A 10,892-nucleotide genomic window follows, 5' to 3' on the forward strand; every position below is an offset into this window, starting at 1 on the left:
CCCTGCTAATGGCCAGGGAGAGACATACAGCCTGGGAGACAGGAAGTGATATTTCAAACACCTGGGTCCCTGCCCCGCAGGTTGGAGACACATGCTGCGTTGGAGACACTGTACTTGACTCAAGTATTTGGGGACCGAACCAGCAGCTGGAACATCTCTGTGTCTCTGCCTTCCAATCAATGAGTCAGAATTCTTTCAAACATGAAAGCACAGGGGCTGCCACTGTGGCATAGCAGGGAAAGGTGATGCCTACAGTGCCGACATCCCATGGTGCCGCCTGTTCGAGGCCCGGCTGCTCCTCTTCTGATCCAGTACTCTGCTATGGCCTGGGAAAGCAGTAGGGTTTGGCACAAATGGTTTGGCCCCTGCACACTTGTAGGCTTTCGATCGGCTCACTCCCAGCCATTGCAGCCATTTGCAGAGGGAACCTGCAAATTGGAGGTCGCTCTCTCACTCTCCCAGCCTCCCTGTAACTCTGCCTTTAATACATATATCTTGAAAACAATTAAAATACAAATAATGTACTAAAGGAGTAACTTGAGCCAAGAAAACCAAAGATCGGTCTAGTGGTCATGGTAAAACACTACCACAGAAACCACAGGTGCTCTAAATATATGCCATGATCATGGGAAAGATATCTCATGTTCCTATTTAGACAAATGAACAGATATTGGACAATGTATGCCGAAACTGTGAAAATGTACAGTTTATACTGATATGGATTTGCCTTCTGGAAGCCTGGGATTCTAGGACAGGGTAGGAAGAGAGAACACCGAGTAGGAGCCCCAGCCAAAACCTGCCCATTGAATAGCTAGAGCTCTCCAAGAAGAGCACAACTTCCATAGCTTGTCCATGTTAGGTGAATCTACTGGGAGATGAGCATGGGGAATTGATGACACAGCTTCCTCTCCTTTCCCTATAGCCCTGAGATGCCTCTACACCACATCTCCAGTGTCCTACAGATGAGCAAACCTGGGGGTGGTCCTGGCGACACCTAGAACCCCACAGATCCAAAACACTTGACAAACGCTAAGCAGAAAAACATACCAAAGCACGTCCCAATTAACTGCTGAAAACCACTAGCAACACCAAAACCTTCAAAGATCAAAAATGAGAAGCTTCAGCCTGACTCACAAAATCCTTGAGCTGAAAGACAATGCATCAGTGCCTTCAGAACTTGGGAAAAACCATTTCCAACCTAAAAGTACATACATGTTTTCAATCCTACATTACAGGACAGTAAGATCAAAGCATAGTTAGAGATGCCAAGCATCAAAAACGCTTCTGTATGCCATTGCTCAGAACCTGCCAGAAGATGTGCTCCAGAAAATCAAGGGTGGAGGGGCCTGCACCCTAGCTCCCTTGGTTATTCCTCTGCCTGCGGTGCCGGCTTCCCATATGTATGCTGCGTTCTAGTCCCGGTTGCCCTCTTCCAGTCCAGCTCTCTGCTGTGGCCCGGGAGGGCAGTGAAGAATGGCCCAAGTGCTTGGGCCCTGCACCCGCATGGGAGACCTGGAAGAAGCACCTGGCTCCTGGCTTCAGATCAGCACAGCGCAGACCATGGGGGCCATTTGGGGAGTGAACCAACAGAAGGAAGACCTTTCTCTCTGTCTCTGTCTCTCTCACTGTCGATAACTCTACCTGTCAACTAAATAAATATAAATAAATACATAAAACTTTTTACAAAATCAAGCGTGGAAAAAAAAAAAAAACTCTGAGGAAAACATGAAATGCAAGATCAAGGAGCACCATCAGCAAAGAAGTGAACACATTCCTAGAATGATGGGGAACAGAAACCCCAGGGTGACAACATCCACAAAGAGAAAAGCATCTTGAATCCACATTGGAGCAACTAGGAGGTGGTAGGGAAACATTCACCAAGAAAATGAAACTGAGAGAAAGTCTGTTAAGTATAGAAATGTTTATGAGACTGTAAGACAATGAAGAAATATGAGGATTCTATGAATGTTCAGCAAAATGACCTAAGAAAGGGTCAATATGGGGAGCAGGTGTTTCACGCATTGGTCAAGATGCCACTTGGGGATGCATACACCCCAGGGCAGAGGGCATGGGTTTGAGTCCTGGCTCCAATTCAGATTCCACCTTCTTGCTCATGTGCACCCAGAGAGGTGGTCAGAGAAGCCTCAAGTACCTGGAGCCCTGGCACACGAGTGCTAGACCCAAATGCAGTTTCAGGCTCCTGGATTCAGCCTGACCCAGCCCTTGGCTGCTGCGAGCATTCAGGGAATGAACCCAGCAGATGGACAATCTCTGGGCCCCACTGCCTTTCACACCAATACGTTTTTTTAAAACAATCCAAGTAACACAACTCATTGTTCAAGAGCATCATGATAATTAGCACTGGTCTTGATGATCAAGAGTCCTTATGGAATTACAATGATGTAAATGCTGCATACTCAACTAAGCAAACCCTGACATATCTGTGCTAGGGCCCTGGAGGGACAACCAAAGTTCATTGCCTAGTTGGCAGTGGAGAGTCAGGGGGGAGAGAGCTCCATATTTCCCCATGTTGAGAAGCACAGCACCAGCATGTGAGTTAAGGACCAAGGTGTGGAGCTCAAAAGAAAGCTCTGAGAGTGAAAAGGATGATCCCTGAGAAGGAACGGTGGGAGAAACACCAAAAGGCCTTGATGAACATATGTTATAAAAGAATAGGAGTTTCTGAAACGATCCATTCTTACCTTAGCAAACTCAGAGAGCCTGTCATCACTCGTCAAAGACTGCCGACTTGCACAAGAAGCACAGTCTGAGGGACCCACAGCACCCTTGCCATCTTCAAGCTCGTTACATTCACCAGCACCTTCCCTGTCCCTGTCGAGCTCCCAGTCAGGGAAATGCAATTCACCTAAAAAGGCACAAGTTGCAACTTACTTCATTTCAAATCATTAAATGGTTTACAACTATTTGTATTCTCAGTAGTTAGTATAGCCCTGTTCCTGAATAAAGGTTAAAACTACATTCAGACAGTGAAAAAGTTATCCCTGGCCTCTTTTCTAGTCACTTGGTTTCTCGCATCTCTTAACCCCACCCAATCAAAGTTAACCACATTTGTTAGCTCTTGGATACCCTTGCCGAGTCTCCATTGCCTGTGCAAGTAACTAGCTAACTGTGCATGTTGTATTTACCTCCTTTCGTACAAACCATGATCTTTTTCACTTCACATCATTAAGGTGATTGTCCTTACCACTAAACAGGGAATGCCCTCAGTCCCAAATGTCCTTGTAAAAGGAGGATATTTTCAGCTCAGAAGACCCAGCAGATATCAAAGGAAATAACTCAGCCAAGTGCAAAAGAAAAAAGAATATTGGCCATCTTCTAGAGAGGCTGTCTGTACAAACCTAACTTGTTCATATTAAGCGTAAGTCGCTAATAGGAACGGTGAGGATGAAAAGTTACCAGCTTACTTTGAGTGCATTAAGATGTCTAAATAGTCTAGTTAAGCTATCTCTTTTAAGATTTGGAAAAGTACATGATTTCTACAATTCTTGTCTGTGTCTATCAACTGGGGTGTGTCCTTCAGGGGATGCCTCACCTCAGAAGACCTCTTTGGGAGTGTCCACGGGGACTGATGCTGTCACTGTAATGTACTGGGGAGACGTTGGAGAAACTCTAAAACTTTCTGCAACACACAGGAACGTCCACCTCCTCACGACAGAGGTATCTGGACCCAAGCGATAACAGTGCCAAGACTGAGAAACCCTATTTTCAACTGTCTAAACCATGAGGCAACACAAACTACTCACAGCAAACAAAACTGGTGAAAGTTACACTCCCATCACACATGCACTGTTCTAGTCTTGTCCCAATAACCACAAGTTAGCCAGGCAGTAGTGTGGGTGTAGCATTCGGTAGGAGTTCAGAGAACTGGCTTTGAACTCAAGGGGATCTAACAATGAACCCCAACAGAGTTTACACATCCAAACTCAAGTTGTTACCAATAATACCAGTCCTAGCTCTTAGTCGTTACTGTAAGAAACATTACATCAGAAAGCATTTCGAAAGGCTTGGCACACAGGCTAAGCCTCACAAAAACATCAAAACCTATAATAACTTTGAGAATGAATTCTTCACCCAATAATGAATCCAATATGGAACAAAACCTGACTTTCTGACAACATTAGAAACTTACCATCACTGGCCCCATCTTCTAGACCCAAAATATCCCCGTTCCAAAGCCTCTACATTCTAGAACCGTGTCCATTATCCCTATGTGATTCAGAGTGTGTCTTCACTTCATTTGACACATCGCTTCCATTGGAACTCCAAGTTATGTCAGTCAACACACTGTTACTCTTCGATGTGAGAGTTTCTGACAATGAAAAAAGAAAACACATCAGTATGTCAGCCACTGTGGTCATTTATCTAAAGGAAATTGTAAGCATGCTACTTGCCACAATCACAAAGATACAAAACTCTGACAATACTGAAAGCAATGTCTTATGTCCAATCCTCTTGCCTCAAGTTTGAAGAACAACCTAAGATTCTTTGAGTTAAGGCCAAGCTACAACAAGAAAAAAAAGGAGAACTGGCTGAGATAGATTATCAATTGATAGTAGAAATGAAAGATCTCCGTGAGTGAGATCCCAGGGGAAAGAAGGAGCCATCCAAGAAGGAGGTACCTTCTTTCTCTGAATGCTGGAGAGAAATTCCACTTGAAGGATGGCCTTATCTAAACAAGGGCAGAGTTTGTGAACACAAGAGGCATCCATACCCTTAGCAACTCGTCACAAGAGCCTCGGCTGATCACTGACATCATAAATAAGAGTGTCAATTGTTAAATCAACAACAGAAGTCACTGTGCACTTGCTCCTCCTGTAGGACCTCTGTCCTTAACGTGGTGTACTATGAGAATTCACGGTAACACTAGCCTTCAAACATTACTTTCCACTTTGCATGTCAGTGTGGGTGCAAGCTGTGAAAATCTTTACTGAGTATAGAGTTGGTCTCTATATAAAGATAATAAAAAATGAATCTTCATGAAGAATGGGATGCGAGAGGGAGTAGGGGGTGGGGTGGTTTGGGGTTGGGAGGGCAGGTAGGTGGGAAGAACAGCTACAATCTGAAAGCTGTACTTATGTAATTTATCTAGTAAATAAAAGCTTTCTATAAAAATAGATACTAGATATTAATAAATAGAGCACAGATATAATAACAATAATAATAACAATAATAATAATAGAAAGAATCAAAACAGACTGAATGCTCCAACATGGGAAGTATTGCATATAGCAGCCTCCCAGAATGACAATGACCTCAAATAACACCCTGGCTCAGAATCCCCTGAAGACATTCTGATGTGGCTAAAACACCTATGAGAGCATGTCAGGCATGGGAAGACAAAACACTGTGGCAAACAGGGTTCCCCATGAAGCACTTCTGTGGGTAGACCCCAAGAGAAAGAAGTGGTCATCCACAAAGGATACACTTTATTCAGAAGGCACAAAAGAACTTCCTCTTCCCCGTGGCCCTGTCTAAATATGGAAGGAGTCAGTGGATTCCACAGGCTTCCACAGCTGAGGCAGCTCAGGTCAAGATCCTCATGTGTTCGCTGATGTGCTAATTCTGAAATTCTCAACAGGGTCACTGTGCACTGACTTCCCATGCAGGACCTCTCTGCTCAAAGAGTTGAGGTATGTGAGTTAACAGTACCACTTGGTCACAAAGATCTACCACACTTTCACGTGAATGACACCATCTATGGATTATAAGCTAGAAGAATGTCTCATGCTCGCAAAAGTCACACCGCCCTTGGATTCTTCTCCAAAGTTAACTCACTCCACCGCAACAGATACTATAGACATACGTAAGTCAAATCTCAGAAAGCCTTACTTTCATTGAATTCAAAAGCACTTTCATCTCTTGTTTGTTGTAAAAACAAGCCTGCCGGTGTTCTAGTGCATAGTAGGGTAATAATACTTCACCAAACATACAGTCTTTTCTCAAAAGCTAGAAGAAAGACTTCTGAATGTACATACTACAAAGAAACCTTGAATAGGGAAGCGGTGGATGCGGATGACCTAATATGATCATTTAAATGTATGCATGTAGGGCAATATTACATTATACCACATCAATATGTACAGCTACTCTTTGTCAACAAATAGAGAAACACATCAAAAAGGAAATACATCATTGTTCAGTGAAATGCATCTCCAAATGCTCACTCTTTTTCATAGAAGTATATGCCATTCCAAAGTTTCCAAATACGTATAGTATTCAGCCCGTCATGTTTTGTTAATAAGTTCTAGGTAAATTCTACTCCTGTCAGAGAAGATGCCCCTAAAGGAGACAGAGGAGGAAGAGAGGTGGGAGGGCTGCTGTGAAGTTAGGTATGGTGGGAGAATCACTATGTTCCGAAAGCCGTGTTTAGGAAATGCATCAAGTTGGTATAGCTTCCATAAAAGGTGTCTGGGAAAAACTGGAAATAAAATAATCCAGGATTCCATGGCTGGCTGTGCACTGTGTAGAGAAAATCAGTGTCTACAGGGGCTCTTTGCTGTACACCCAGGGCAACGCTCTTTCCGTCTTTTCTCTAGAAGATCCCACTTGGGAAGAAATTATGGACATCTAGTAGTCTATTTTCCTGTCTCGTCTAGTAGTAGAGGGTGCACTGCGCTTCCAACAAATCCAAGGCTGATGCTTGCTTTTGTGGAGTGGGAAGTAAGGGTGTGACAGTCAAGGGATACTCTTAACAAAAGAAACATGGGTTGAGAAGGAATTTAGCCTAATGGCTTAGATGCTTTGATGGTGAGTTCCGATGCCCATTTCTCATATCAGAGTACCTGGTTTTGATACTCATCTCTGGAGCCTAACTCCAGTTTCTTACTAAAATACCTCTGGGGAAACAATGGTTCCTATAACAAGTTCCATGCTATGCACATGGGCGACCTGGGTGGAATTGCCAGTTCCCAGTTGCAGTCTGGCACATCTCAAGGCACTTGCAGGACTGGGAAGTGAATTAGCAGTTGGGAGCTCCTCTCCTCTCTCTCTGTCTCTGTTCCTTTATAATGTTAAGATGGGAAGCGTGGCAAAGGCCCTGCCAACTCGGAAACAAAATGCGTTAGTTATAAATGAAAAGGCTGTTATATTCAGCCACACACAAACCTTAATTCATGCATGGCAAACCAAGATAAAGGAAAAACAAATACCAACTAGGAAAGTGTAGGTGGTCTGCCTAGTATATCAAAACGAAAGAAACCTAACGTACACATTGTTCTTGGAAACGAGGGAGAAATGGCCAACATTCCAACAGAAAGATGGGCAAAGGACAAGGACAGTTGACAGGAAAAGGGACACAAGTGGCTTTTCTTCCAATGGAAAGAGCGCCACCTTTCTCCTGTGCAGGGCAATGCAAATAGAAACTGCACATCTCTCATTTGGCTACAATTCAAGTACTTGGCAGCATATATTGGAATAAGAAGACACTCCTCGAGGAGTGGTAATGAACATGCGAAACCATGCAACCTCTATCAAAGGGGAATCTAGCAATAGAGTTCTACAGTAGATCTGCCATTTGCACTGGCACTGGCACTTCTGGGAGTTAACTCCACAAGTATAGGGGCATATGTGGTTTCTGTGTTTGTGTTGCTAACACTCAATGCCTGAGACTGGATAATCTGTGAAGACCAGAAATTTATAGTTCTCACACCTAGAGCGCCTGGGAAGTCCAACATCAGGGCATCAGCATGCTTTGTCTGATGAAGGTCTTACTATTGCATTGTCACATGGTGCAAGGCTGAAGGCAGAAGGGCCAGAGAGCAAATCAGCTGAACACCACATGGAGCCTGTTTGACAGGGACCTCAATCCCCGGTTTCAGTAAGGCCCAGCCACGACTGTTGTGGGTATTTGGAGAGTGAATTAGTGGATAGAGATTCTCTCTCTCTCCGTTACTTTGCTTGTGTCTGTCAATGTGTGTGTGTGTGTGTGTGTGTGTGTGTTTCCACATCTCAAGAAAACTGAACGAAGAATCCATCAAAGCCAACCATTATTCTACAGTGAATACTCTAAAATAGACAAAATTCACAGTCTGCTCAGTTCTTTAGAGGTGGACTAAATGCTGATATCATTTAAAGATGATGGTCCTCTTTCTAGAACACAGAAGGAAACAAACTCACCCAAAGCCTAATGACCCTCATTGTATTTTTATTTTTTAATATCTTTCCTGATTTCCTTGGAAGATTTCTGGGTTCATATTTCATATTTCTTGATTTAGTATAGAAAGGTAGAGTGACAGCGAGGGAAAGACAGAGTAGTTTCCATTCCCTGGTTCACTTCCCAAATCCTGCAACAGCCAGGGCTGGCTGGACTAAGCCAAAGCCAGGAGCCAGCACTTCAATCTGGGTCTTGGAATTGTGTGGCATTTTGTCATCCGTTGGGGCATAGTCTGTTTCACAGGTGCATCTGCAGGCTCTTCTATCAGAAGCACAGAGGAACAAGGACTCCAAAAGGGGATATGAATGCCCCTTGTGGTACTTTAATCACTGGACCAGATGCCCACCACAAGAGTGATGATTTATTCCAGTCGATGTCTGCTAAGTCCTTTGTATGAGAGCAAATTAGGAAAAGCAAGCAAAAGGAGAGAAGTCACTTTCCCAAAACTGGCTTAACGCACAGCATCACAATGTTCACCCACAACTTCACTTCAACAATGGCCAAGGGCAAGGACAGACATTTCTCCAAAGACGAACAGCACAAGAGCTATATTGAAAGGACACACTATTATTGGTCATTGGCCATCACAAATCAAGTCTGCAATGAGATAGATACCCCTTCCAAACCACCTCGAGGCTATTCAAATAACCATGAACCTGCTGTTGCATTCTCAACGAGCTATCTAAAAGAACCGGAAACAAGTTTGAAAAATATTTACCCAGAAGACTTCACAGGATTCACACTAGCCAAAACACAACCACAGCTCCAGTGTCCATCAGTAGATGAATGAATAAACACAATATGGTCTACTCGTATGATGGAATTCAGCATGAAGTAGAATACAAGTACTGATACGGGCTACCGCATAGGCAAAACTTGAAACCATGGTGCAAGTTGAGGGAATCCAGACACAGCAGAGAATAGTTTATAATGCTAGCTCTATGAAACATCTAGAGCATACTCACAGACCGAGAACTAATTGGCAGTTGCAATTGCTGGGGGAAGGGAGACTGGAAACTGGCTACTACTGGGTTTCGAGCTTGCTTTGCAGGTGATGTGATTCACTATTAGATGGTGGCCGAGGCGGTGGTGGGCAGGACTAAAGCTCTCAATAAACTTGCATACAGCCTTTTGGGAAAATTTTTCTGACTGCACCCACCAGTGAACTAGGGCCTCTCTGCTGCTATAGATTGGCTGGTCAAATTATTTTACTGTTTGAAAGGCAGAGTGCCAGAGAGACAGGCAGGGAGGAGGGAGACAGGGAGGTTGATCCAGTGAAACACACGAAAACCCCTTCAGCTGAAACCCCACAGTATCCACTGTGAACCAGACATGTCCTGTCCCCACAGCAAGTAGGAACAAAGTACAGCAGGTGGTATTGAACACACAGCAGGCCATCAGTACCTTTAGAGCACACCGCAAGGTGGGGGTGCACAGGATGTGTAGAAAATCACTCTCTAGGCATGACTGGTAGAAAGGGATACTTTGGTGACTTCAGTGGAAGAACATCTACCAGAGTTGACCAGGATTTCCTTCTCAAGAATTCTAGGTCTTGAATCCTCCCCCAGAGAATTATCAAAAGCGATGCATGAGAATCTACAAATTCGATAAGACGATCAGGTTTCTCACAAGAAACTTTACAGGCCTGAAGCGTGTGAAAGCTTATCTTCACATAACTGAAGGAATAAACTTCCAACCAAAATGACATCTTCTTATGGACAAGTTAAGGGACAGCATCAGCATTAGACCTGCCTGACAGGGAAGCTCTATTGCCCTCTCCTGGAAGCAAATCGACACTACATGGCAGCAACACAGAACAACCAAAAAGTGGCAAAGCGCCCCAGGGTAAGAGAAAAGGAAAAGACACATACAGGATCTTCACTACCGCCATGGAATAGAAATCACTTTTACAACTTGGAATGCAATTTAAAGTAAAATCACAGAACTTGCAATGACTATACGGATCTGATGTGTATTTTGTAGCAAGTCATTTGGAACTACATTGCTTCTATGTGGATGAAGTGGAAGTCTAAACTAAATGTTTATAGGTGTGAATAGTTTATAGATTCCCATTGCAATGTGTCAGTAGATACCTATAGATGATGCACAAAAGAAAATGAGAGATAAGAAGTCATTAGGAGGGGCTGGCACTGTAGTGTAGTAGGTTAAGCGCCCGCCTGCATCAATGGCATCGCATATGGGCACCAGTTTGAGGCCCGGCTGCTCCACTGCCTATCCAGCTCCCTGCTAATGGCCTGGGAAAGACGTACAGCCTGGAAAGACAGTCAGTGATGATTCAAATCCTTGGGTCCCTGCCACACAGGTTGTTGACCCAAATGGAGTCTGAGGCACTTTATTTGACTTAAGTTTTGGGGGACTGAACCAGCAGATGGAAAATCTCTGTGTCCCTGCCTTTCAAACAAATACATAGGAATTCTTTGAAAACAGAAAGCGCAATGGATGGCATGGCGACATCATAGGTCAAGGCACCTCCTGCAGTGCTGGCATCCCGTATGGGTGCAGGTCTGAGTCCCGGCTGCTCCTCTCCTGATCCAGCTCTCTACTGGGCCCAGGGAAAGCAGTGGATGATGGCCCAAATGCTTGGGCTCTGGCACCCGGTTGGGAGACCCAGAGCAGGCTCCTGGCTGCTGGAATTGCATCGGCACAGCTCCAATCATTGCGGCCATCTAGGGACTGAATCAAGGGATGGAAGAACTCT

The 10,892-nt window shown here is 44.3% G+C and overlaps 1 long non-coding RNA gene across 50 annotated transcripts in view; it reads right to left on the reverse strand.

Moving 5' to 3' along the window:
- Nucleotides 1–10,892, reverse strand: part of LOC138850245 (uncharacterized) — a 514,649-nt gene that overhangs the window by 110,380 nt on the left and 393,377 nt on the right. For 46 of the 50 annotated variants that reach the window (XR_011389934.1, XR_011389944.1, XR_011389950.1 and 43 more), the window contains 2 exons: nt 3,554–4,330; nt 2,703–2,866 (listed from right to left, as the gene is read on the reverse strand). The exons of 1 other annotated variant lie outside the window; for it this stretch is intronic. This is a non-coding gene — a long non-coding RNA (uncharacterized lncRNA). The remainder of the gene's footprint in view (nt 1–2,702; nt 2,867–3,553; nt 4,331–10,892) is intronic. 3 more of the 50 variants (XR_011389938.1, XR_011389935.1, XR_011389947.1) reach the window with 3 other exon arrangements.

Source organism: Oryctolagus cuniculus, chromosome 6 (assembly GCF_964237555.1).
Source record: "Oryctolagus cuniculus chromosome 6, mOryCun1.1, whole genome shotgun sequence".
NCBI lineage: Eukaryota > Metazoa > Chordata > Mammalia > Lagomorpha > Leporidae > Oryctolagus > Oryctolagus cuniculus.